Below are 11,766 nucleotides of genomic sequence, written 5' to 3' on the forward strand. Positions count from 1 at the left end.
CTTAGGATAGTAGGACCGGGGTGCCTTGTGACAGAAGGTGAACCTTTAATCAGACATTTCGAGGTGACCTTTATATGGTGGTAGACTGCCTTTGGGGATAGCTAATGGCTATGGATGACTAGGAATAGATTCCTTGATTGGGTGCTTGGTGACAGAGAGTAGTACACTAGTAGTATGCTGGAGTGCCCAGTGACAGCGGGAGAGCTATAACCAGGCTATCTGGTGTCGTCCTAAACTAGTCATCATATTGTTAGATTATCATATTTTAATCGACAAAGCCTGACGAGATCGAGTTGGTATCTTGGTTAGAATCCCCACAAGGTGGTAAACATTGAGAGTTAGGAAACAAACATGAATTAGGGATGTTACCTAGCATAGATGTGAAATCAAAATCCTAGACTTATCCATCTCATCCATAAACCCCCAAGCCAATCTTTCTCTCTCTACCACACACACACAATCCTCAACTATTACACTTCACTAGAGTTAGACAACTAGATTTGTGACATCATTATAGCTAATACACAGTCCCTGTGGTTCGATATCTTTTTATTACTTGATGACATTCCGTATACTTGCGGAAGACACATCAAGTTTTTGGCGTCATTGTCGGGGACTGTTGCTATTAGCTTTAGTGACTAGTAATTTTAGTTACTCTAGACTTCAAAAAATATAAAAAATTCAAATATAGAAAACCCAAAATATTTTTTCTTGAGGATTAAATAGATGCTTATATACAGCGGTTACTCCATGAAAAATTTGGATTTGCTATGTTGTATGCCGATGACTATTGTGTGTTTTGTTATGTTGATTGGCATGTATATAAAAATTGCCCAACCATATCTATTTATCTGACCCTACCTATAAAATCCCACCATGTGAGGAATGGGGGTCAACACTCGTTTGTTATGAATGTTTAAGACAAGTAAATTTTTGTGAATATTGCACCAACAAATTTTTTGATTCTAAACGTGAGATGGTTGATAATCTTGTTGAGGACTTATTTGAAAATCTACTCAATCTTGCTATTGATGACATGATGGATAATGATGTTTTAAGAAGTTATATAGGGATTCGAACTGAGGTGAGAAGGTCCCAAGAATACTATGCTTCTATTCCATACTTTGTCCCAGTAAGAGTTACAGATTTAGAAAGATTGGGAGATGTTGAAAGGGTTAGTGTAGGGACTTGTGAATTAGAAGTCAAGCCCCAAGAATCACTTCCCTTAGTTGATTCTCCACCCGCACCAAAGCGCACCCTACCAATGTTTGATGACATGCTAAACTTTGTGATTTGTAAAGATACTACTTCTTGTGATATACCTATGTTTACCAATTTATCTTTTCTCAAGCATATTTGTGGTAGGAAATTGTTTGACTATGATTGGCATACAAATCTTTCACAGCAACTATATGGGATTGCTAGATGTAACCATTTGTATATGAGCATATTTAATGACAAGCTCAAGGCCCTCAACCGTAGGGTTCTGAAGTTTTTACACCTCCACGGTAGAGGTTTAAGTAATAAAAATAAAGGTCGAGCTTAGGACTTTAAACAAGCACTTCTTGGGAGACAACCCAAGTTTCCTTTTTGTTTTCATTTTATTTTCTACTTACTTTTTCTTGTTATATTATTATTGTGAAGGTTTCATCGATATGGAGAAGTGTGCTTACCTTGGGGAGAGGAAAGCAACTAAAGGCCATGAACATCTTTTGAACTTCATTGGATAATTTCTCTCCAATAATATTTCTTCTCCATTTATATTTTATGTTTTCTTAGGCATAGAAAAAAGTAAGTCTAGGGGGATTTATATATTTTGGGTTCTTAGTTAGATTTTGTTATTTCTCTTTTGGTTTCTTCATGCATAATAAATTGTTTCAACTAGTAGCATCACCTATTATACCATTGATGGTTTGTTTTCTTGCAAAAATGCTTGCACATTGTTTTAGTTTTCATTGATTTGATGTTCGGAGTTAGTATGTTTGATGATCTGATCTTTCCTATCCTTGGTAGCATGAAGTGAGCTATGTTTTTTTTGAAAGAATTTGATTTTTAGCCTAGTTTTAGGATCTCTCTACACTATGCCTAGGTTTGACGGTAGAAAGTCTGAAATTAGTCATGATTTATTGAACCCTTAGTACTTCCGCTTCTAAGGTGATCTCTCAACTACATTTGGTTACTGAATAAACTCGGATCATGGAAGCTCATTTGGAAAATCTTGAATCCCAAAAAAAAGGGAATTCTTTGCTTTGATTATAAAATAAAAAGAAAAGGAAAGAAATAAAAGGGATGAAAAAAATAGTGTCGTGAGTGGAAACTAATAAGATACCCCTTTGAGACCAGTAAGGGTTATTGGAGAAATATCTATCAGGTTTCTCTTGATACCGAGTATTACTTTGAGACCTTGTGCATATGGTGCAAAGCATTTTTGAGAGGGATGAACCATGCGAGTGGCAGGTAAGTGTCTATCGCTGGAAGCATAAGGAAAACTGGTTAGGTGACAACTTGACTTTGATTAAGATTCGACACTTGAAAACCCATGATCACATTTTGCACCGAGCACGGAAAACTAACTCATAGGTCACATTTAAGTGATTTTAATGTATAGCTCACTAATGAAACTATAGGATATGATTGGTTGTGATTCACTAGATATTATGATACTCCATTCTTTTAATTCATGAATCTAAATGTGGATTTTTGCTTGAGAACAAGCAAAAAGTTAAGACTGGGGGTGTGATGAGCGTAGGTCATATATAGTTTTTTAGCATTGTTTAACGCTCATTTATTTGTAATTCATTGCATATGCTCTACTTTTTCACACCTTATTCATTTAGTATTGCCTATTTCTACTCTTTTGCTCGGAGATCTGCTCTTTGTATATTTTACTTGACAAGATACGATTTAGAACCAAAAAGATGTATTATTGATGGTGGAGCAAGAAGTGGAGAGAAGAAGCTCACACTAGCCATGTTCGCTGTCACGGGCGAGTCTCTTATGTAGTAAACATGAAGAAATTGAGGAAAAGGAGCAACAGAGCAGAACACGGCCATGTCTCACATACCCACGGCCTAGACACGACCGTGTCTCTCCTACTGATCGAAGACTGCAAGGGGTCGTGCCTATCAGGCGCAGTTGTGCCCACTTCTAGAGCAAGGCCATGCTGGTCCATGCCTATCAGGCACGACCGTGCCCCAGTTTTTGCCTGATCCAGCTTGGGGTCGTGCCTAAAAGGCACGACCGTGCTTCATTTCCAGAGATGCGCCAGGTGAAGGCCGTGCCTATTAGGCACGTCCATGCCTATTTTCCCGACTCGAGCCTGTCCCAGGCCGTGCCTATAAGCACGACCGTGTGACGGAAAATTTTGGGTGTGTCTACCTATATGGACAGTTTGCAAACCTAAAGTAAAATGATGATAACTTTTAGCTCTGATGGAACCACGGGATGTGCCATATACCAAATTGAAGAGAACCTCAAGATCTACAACTTCGCTTCAGGGCGTTCTAAAGGATTCTTCCTCTAAGCCATGGTAAAAGGCGCGGGAATGTCTCTTTCACAAAATACTTCCAACTCCGGGCCGTGTCTATCCCACAAAGGGTACCCCCTCTAGGCTGTGCCTAATAGGCACGGCCGTGCTTATTCTATAGAAGAGGGACCTCTCCAGGCCGTGCCTCATATTTCCAAGGTCGTGCCTCACTTTACAGGGCCCGAACATGGTCGTGTCTCATCCGGACTGCTCTACAGACTAAAAGTAAAATGAGCATAACGTTTAGCTCCGATTGAACCATGGACCGTGCCACCTATCAAATGGAGACAACTTCAAGATCTACAACTTTGATTCAGGGTGTTTCAACTTGTTCCAACTCTAGGATGTGCTAAATGGCATGAGCATGTGCCCACCTTCTAGATGCAATCCAAGCAGGGGTGAGGCAGGGGCGTGCCAGGGGCATGCTAGGGGCAAGGCAGGGGGCCGCGCCCCATTTCACGAGAAGGGCCAGCCCATGGCCGTGCCTTATCGGCCATGTGACGAGGAGGCATGGGCGTGTCTGGCGCATAAGGCACGGCCATGTGACGAGGAGGCATGGGCGTGCCTGGGGCATGCCTGAACCCTATAAATACTACTTTTTGCACCTTTTGAGGTATCTTAGGCTACCCTAGGGTCTTAGCTTGGGGACGGTGCCTTCCCTCTATGGGGGAGGGTCCAAAACGCTCCATCAACATCGATCTGCCCGCTCCGACTCTTTTCCACCGATCCATCCTACACCGGAGCAAGAAGAACATCAAAGGGTGTCCGAGCTTCAAGATAAGTCCTTTCCTTTCATGTGGATGATGCTTTATTTCTTACACTCTTGTTGTAAACTTCTTGTAATGAAGTAGATCTTTGAGTTTAGGATGTAGGATGAACGTCGATGTAATGATGGTGATGTAAGTACTAGTTCATGTCATTTTCCCTATTTTATGAAATGTTTACAATTGTTTCTTGTATTATATGCCTTGAATGTGTTTGATGAAATGTTTGTGTAAGCACATATGCATGATTAGGAGGAGTAGATTACTGTGTAGGGGGATCTTAGGATCGTATGACCGGGGTGCCTTGTGATAGAAGGTGAACCTTTAATTGGACTTTCCGATGTGACCTTTATATAGTGGTAGACTCCCTTAGGGGATAGCTAATGGCTATGGATGACAAGGAATGGATTCCTTGATTGGGTGCTCGGTGAACAGTCAAAGGGCAGTGTATAACAAAGCTGGAATTGGGTATAGACCTAAGGAGGTTTCATACATTTCCCTAGTAGGTAGACAAGGGTCTTTGAACAAATCATCTAAGGGACAAAATTAGACAAGCTTGGGTCCCTAAGAAATACTTACAAAATGTTAGTGAATCTAGTTTTTGGGTACCCAAAAGTGACGTGTTTTATGTTGTATAGGTGAGAGAGAAGAAGGATACTAACATGTGGATTATGGATAGCGGGTGTTCAAGTCACATGACCGGAGATGTAAGTAAGTTCACAAGAATAAAATACATGAAGAAAGGAAAGGTATCATTTGGAAATAGTGGTAAACTCAAAATCATAGGTAGAGGAACAATTGAGGTATCACCTACAATCACTATCCATAAGGTCCTCTTAGTTAAGGACATGGAGTTTAACTTGCTTAGTGTGAGTCAATTATGTGACTCAGGCTATCAAGTTGAGTTTCATTCCAACAAATATTTGGTTAGGCAAATTGGGTTGAAAAATGTGATCTTAGAAGGATATAGAAACCAAAATCTCTATTATATAAATTTGTCTTTTACTTCTAACCCTTCTATTGAGTGTCTCATGTCAAAAGAAGAAGAAGGGTGGCTATGGCATAGAAGGCTTGGACACATCAACATGAAGAACATAGCTAAAGTGGCTAACAAGGAGTTGGTAAAAGGATTACCAAAGCTCAAGTACATCAAGAACAAGATGTGTGATGCATGCCAAGAGGGTAAGCAACCTAAGTCATCACACAAAGGTAAAACCTTAACTAGCACTACTTTACCTTTAGAATTGTTGCATTTAGATTTATTTGATTGTCATAGCACTCCTTCTTTGAATGGTAACAAGTATTGCTTGGTAATTGTAGATGACTATTCTAGATTTTCTTGGGTATATTTCATGAAAAATAAGGATGATACCTTAGCCATTTTTATTGGGTTTAGCAAAAGGGTAGAAAATGAAAGAACCTTGAAAATCAATAGAATTAGGAGTGATCATGGTGGAGAGTTTGAAAATTCAAATTTCTCAAATTTTATTTAGAAAATGGGTACAAGCATGAGTTCTCATGCCCAAGGACCCCTCAACAAAATGGGGTTGTTGAGAGGAAAAATAGGGCTTTGCAAGAAGCCGCTAGAACAATGTTAAACGCATACTCATTACCCACCTATTTATGGGCAGAAGCGGTTAACACCGCTTGCTACATCCAAAATAGGGTGGTAATTCATCGATTTTTAGGAAAAATACCGTTTGAATTATGGAGTGGAAAAATTCCTAAAATTCATTACTTTAGAGTGTTTGGATGTAAGGTCTACATCCTAAACACCAAGGATGATTTAAGAAAATTTGAAGCCAAGGCGGATGAAGGAATCCTTGTTGGTTACTCATCCTCTAGTAAAGGCTATAGGGTTTATAACAAGAGAACTCAAACTATTGAAGAATCATCCAATGTTGAATTTGACGAGTCAAACAATACCTACCCTAGAAAATCACAAATTGATGAAGATATCAATGCAAGAACACAAGATATAACTAATGAGTTTAAGAATTTACAACTAGAGAGTAACAATCTAGGGGGAGGAAGAGGTGACTCAGATGATGAGCTTAAACGTGACAACAACAAGTGTGAAGAGCCCACAAGGTCTAGAACCCTTAGGCACCATCAAGATCACCCTATTGACCAAGTAGTAGGGGATGTTGAACAAGGGGTAAGAACTAGATCTCACTTTAGGAATCAAACAAGTCAAATAGCTCTAATTTCCCAATTTGAACCAAAAATAATTGATGAAGCCTTAATTGATACCGATTGGATCCTAGCAATGCAAGAAGAGTTAAATCAATTTGAAAGAAGTGATGTATGGGAGCTAGTTCCAAGGCCTAGTGACAACACTATTGTAACAACTAAATGGGTCTTTAGGAACAAACTAGATGACCAAGGTAAAGTGACTAGAAATAAAGCTAGATTGGTAGCTAGGGGATTTAACCAAGTTGAAGGATTAGACTATGATGAGACTTATGCACCAGTAGCTAGGTTAGAGTCTATTCGGATCCTATTAGGATATGCCGCATACATGGGTTTTAAACTCCACCAAATGGATGTTAAATCGGCATTCCTAAATGGCTTTATTAAGGAAGAAGTGTATGTAGAGCAACCCCCTGGTTTTGAGAGTGTTGATTATCCTAATCATGTGTACAAACTCAAAAAGGCATTATATGGTTTGAAGCAAGCTCCTAGAGCTTGGTATGAAAGGCTTTCAACCTTCTTAATTTCTAAGGGCTTTAGGAGAGGAACCATTGACCCAACCTTATTTATAAAATCAAATGGGAGTGACATCTTTGTTGCCCAAGTATATGTTGATGACATCATTTTTGGGTCAACAAATGATGACTTTCTACATGAATTTATCAAACATATGGAAAACGAATTCGAAATGAGCTTAGTTGGGGAACTAACCTTCTTCTTAGGCTTACAAGTAAAACAAACGAATGAAGGAACCCATGTATTTCAAACTAAATATGCAAAAGAAATGATAAAGAAATTTGGAATGGAAAATGCTAAAACAATATCAACTCCTATAGGAACCAATGTAAAATTGGATAATGATGTTGAGGGTAAATTGGTAGATTCAAAATAATATAGGAGTATGATTGGTAGTTTGCTCTATCTAACCGCTAGTAGACCGGATATACTATTTGCGGTAGGGATGTGTGCAAGGTATCAATCATGTGCAAAAGAATCGCACCTTGCTGTAGTAAAGAGAATTCTACGATACATTAAGGGAACACTCAATGTAGGTCTTTGGTACCCACGAAACTAAAATTTTGATTTAATTGGGTATACGGATTCGGATTATGCGGGATGCAAGTTGGATAGAAAAAGTACTAGTGGTGGATGTCAATTTCTTGGATCCTCCCTAGTTAGTTGGAGTAGTAGGAAGCAACCATGTGTAGCTTTGTCTACTACCGAAGCCGAATATGTAGCCTTAGGAGGATGTGTAGCTCAATTATTGTGGATGATGCATACACTCAAAGATTATGAGCTTCACTATTCCAAGGTTCAAATATTATGCGATAATATGAGCACCATTAACTTGACGAAAAATCTGGTACATCATTCAAGAACAAAACACATTGAGATAAAACATCATTTTATAAGGGATCATGTGGCAAGAGGAGACATTGAACTAAGCTATATTGAATCAAAGTCAAATCTTGCCGATATATTTACCAAACCTTTACCCGAAGCCGAATTTACAAATATTAGAAGAGGGTTGGGTATGTGTTTTGTAGAATAATGGATTTTAGTATTACATGAGCCTATAACATTTATTTTACATCTCACAAGACTTTAGGATGACTTTGGTTGTGTATTGGTACATTTGAATTATGTGTGAGATGCTAGGATGATACTCATATCTCACTTATGCTTTTTAGCATTTTGATGAGGCATGAATTGTATCAATTTATTTATTTTAGACCAACTATGGGAAAAGTAAATGTTTAATTAATGGACATCTTGCTCATCGATCATAGTTGGACATTTTAAATAATTTAAAACCATTTTAATGAATATCTAATGTTGACAGACATTGGCACTTGGAATGGGTTCACAATAAAACTTGAAATTGATACAAAATGTACAAGTTTGTGCCAAACTTTAGAGTTTGTGTCAAACTCATAAAATACAATCATTTTTCATAAATTCATATTTTTCCTTGATAATATATGTGAAAACAAATGTGCCTGCAAAATTTTAGATTTTTCTGAATTTTATGAAATTTTCTATGCATTTCTGAAGTTCGTATCAGAAACCTGCACAGTGCTATTTTCAGGGCATCAGTCGACTGATGCAGACATCAGTCGACTGGTCCAGTCGACTGCAAGATGAAATCCACTCGACCAATAAATCTGTGAGGTTCTGAATTAATGGAGCAGTCGACTGCTGAAGGCTCAGTCGACTGCTACCAGTCGACTGATCCATCATCAGTCGACTGCTGGCGAACTTTGTATATAAGAAATCTTGAGCGGCGGTCGACTGCTAACCCTAGGGTTGCGCTGATCTTGCCGCCTTCTACCTCTTTCGTGTCCTCCAGCCACCTAGAGCCTTTCTAAGCCTTGTCTTCACCCTTTCCACCTTTCTTTCCTCTCTACTACTCAAAATCTAGGGTTTTTCAAGGTTGTTTTTGGCCAAACCATCACCATGGACAGAAGGTAAACATGATATCATATTTTCTACAAGTTCTTCCTTCTTTATGGTTATTTCTGAGCTAATTTCTCCTTGTTACGTGTTTTTGCATCATCCCTTGCATTGCATTATAGAGTTAGGCAAAAACATACTGCAACTCGTCCACCTAGGCAGAAAATTCCACGTAGGGGTGAGGGATCCTCTCAATACCCTGATCCTTCATATTTTCAAAACACACCTGAGCCCCGATTTTATTCTCAAGCCGCCCAGCATTTGTTTGAAATGACTGATTTCCACGTCATGGACTGTCGTTACATTAACAAATCATTCTTTCAAACAAAAACACCTCAGTTGTATGAGATCATCACTTTCTACCAACTAGAGTCATTATTTACCTGCACAAGTGACATCAATCTTGACCTCTGCAAGGAATTTTATGTCAATCTTCGTCCTGTTGCCATTAATGACAACCGATATGTGTCCACAGTAGCAGGTGTTTCAGTTCAGGGGCAGTTTTGTAGACTTAAAGTAAAACGGATATAACTTTTAGTTCAGATTGACTCATGGGCCATATCACTTATCAAAATGAAGATAACTTTAAGATCTACAACTTTGCTTCAGGGTATATAGAATGATTCCTTCTCTAGGCCATGCTAAATAGCACGGTCGTGCCTCCTAACCGAGGCCACGCTGTGGGCTCGGCCCAAACTTTGAACCATCATAACATTTGGCTCAGATGGAGTTACGGGCCAGCCCACCTACCAAATTAAAGATAATTTTATGCTCTACAATTTTGGTTCAGAGTTCAGTTAAAGAAAACTGAGTTTATTGGGTGAAAAGCTCATTGAGGAGGAGCCTTGTAAACCAAGAAAAATCTGGACAGTTTTTGACCCAGTTTTTCGGCCAGCCATGTCACAACTAGAGCCTATAAATACTTCTTTTTGCAACCCTTTTGATCCATCCAGGGAAGATCTAGGGAAACCCAAGCCCTTGGCTTGGGAGTGGCGCCTCCCCTCTCCGAGGGAGGCCTTGAACGCTTCACCTTCGCCGATCCGTCCTCGCCTATTCGTCTTCACCGATCCATCCTACTCTGGAACAAGAAGACTTTCCAAGGACTACCTGAGCATCAAGATAAGTTTTTCCTTCTCTTGTGGATGATAATTTTTATACTTTTTTGTTGTAGCCTTCTTGTAATGGAGTAGATATTTGATTTTGGGATATAGGATGAACATTAATGTAATGATGGTGATGCAAAAACTAGTTCATATTAATTTTCCTATTCTATGACATATTTACACTTGTTTCATATATTGTGTGCCATGAACGTATTTGACAATATTATTTTATAAGCACATATACATGATTGTGAGGGGTAGATTACTGTGTAGTGGGATTTTAGGATTGTATGACCAGGGTGCCTTGTGACAGGAGGTGAACCTTTAACCGGACTTTCCGAGGAGATTCTTGTATGGTGATAAACTCCCATGATGGCTAACGACTATTGACGACTAGGGAGAGGTCCTTAATTGGGTACTAGGTGATAGAGGGTAGGATACCAGTAGTATTGCTGGGGTATCCGGTGACAGCGGGAGAGCTTAGAACCAGGATCTAGGTATCATCTCGAATTAGTAGACATAGTGTTAGAGGGTCATGATTTATTTCCGATAAAGCCTGACGAGGTCAAGTTGGTATCTTGGTTAAAATCCCCACAAGGTGGTAAACATTGAGAGTAAGAGAGTGAACATGGATTAGGGACATTATCTAGCATAGATGTGAACCCGAAATCCTAGGCTCATCCATCTCATTTTATAAATTCCCAAGCCAATCTCTCTCTCTTTCTCTTCCTTTCTCTCTCTCTACCCAGTCCACAACTCTCAACCATTTCGTTTCTCTTGGAGTTTAGACCCAATCTCTATCTCTCTTTTTCTCTCTCTACTCAGTCCACAACTCTCAACCATTTCATTCCTCTTAGAGTTTATACCCAATCTCTCTCTCTACCCAGTCCATAACTCTCAACCATTTCATTCTTCTTAGAGTTTAGATAACTAGACTTGTGACATCACTATAGCTATCGACAGTCCCTTATGGATTCAATACTTTTTATTACTTGACGACACCCATATACTTGCTAGAGCTATCACGTTTGTAGCACCATTGTCGGGACTGTTGCTATTATCTTTAGTGATTAGTAATTTTAGTTATTCTAGACTTCGAGAACCAACACTTTCTTTCTTTCTTTTCCTTTAAGAGATGAATGGATGCTCATACAAATTAGTTACTCCAATTAGAGAAATTATGACTAGCTGTGTTGTATGCTGATGATTATTGTGCTCTTTGTGGTGCTGATTAGCATGTGATTAAAACTTATCCAATTTTATTTGATCCTGCCTATGCATGGGGTGGAGAAAAATATAGATGCATCCCTACACGTGATGAATGGGGGTTATCACAACCTATTTGCAAAGAATGTTTTAGGCAGTTTAGTTTTTGTGAAAATTATAGCAATAATATTTTAGATTCTGAACAGAGTAAGGTTGAATATCTCACTGAAGATTTATTTAAAAATTTACTCTATCCTGCTATTGATGATATTATAGATAATAATATTGTAAAAAGATATGTAGGGACTCGTACCATAGTGACAAAGTCCCAAGAATCATTTCCTTTCATTCCACCACTACTCGACGTAATGGATAATGCAGGATTAGGAGTTAGTGAAAAAGATGGTGTAGGGACTTACGCATTAGAGGCTAAATCCCAAGAATCACCTCTTTTAGTCGATCCACCACCCGCACCAAAGCACACCCTACCTTCAAATATATTTGATGACTTATAAAACTT

Source organism: Curcuma longa, chromosome 15 (genome assembly GCF_044706935.1).
Source record: "Curcuma longa cultivar G26 ecotype Majalengka, Jawa Barat chromosome 15, ITB_CL_G26_1.1, whole genome shotgun sequence".
NCBI classification, from domain to species: Eukaryota; Viridiplantae; Streptophyta; class Magnoliopsida; order Zingiberales; family Zingiberaceae; genus Curcuma; species Curcuma longa.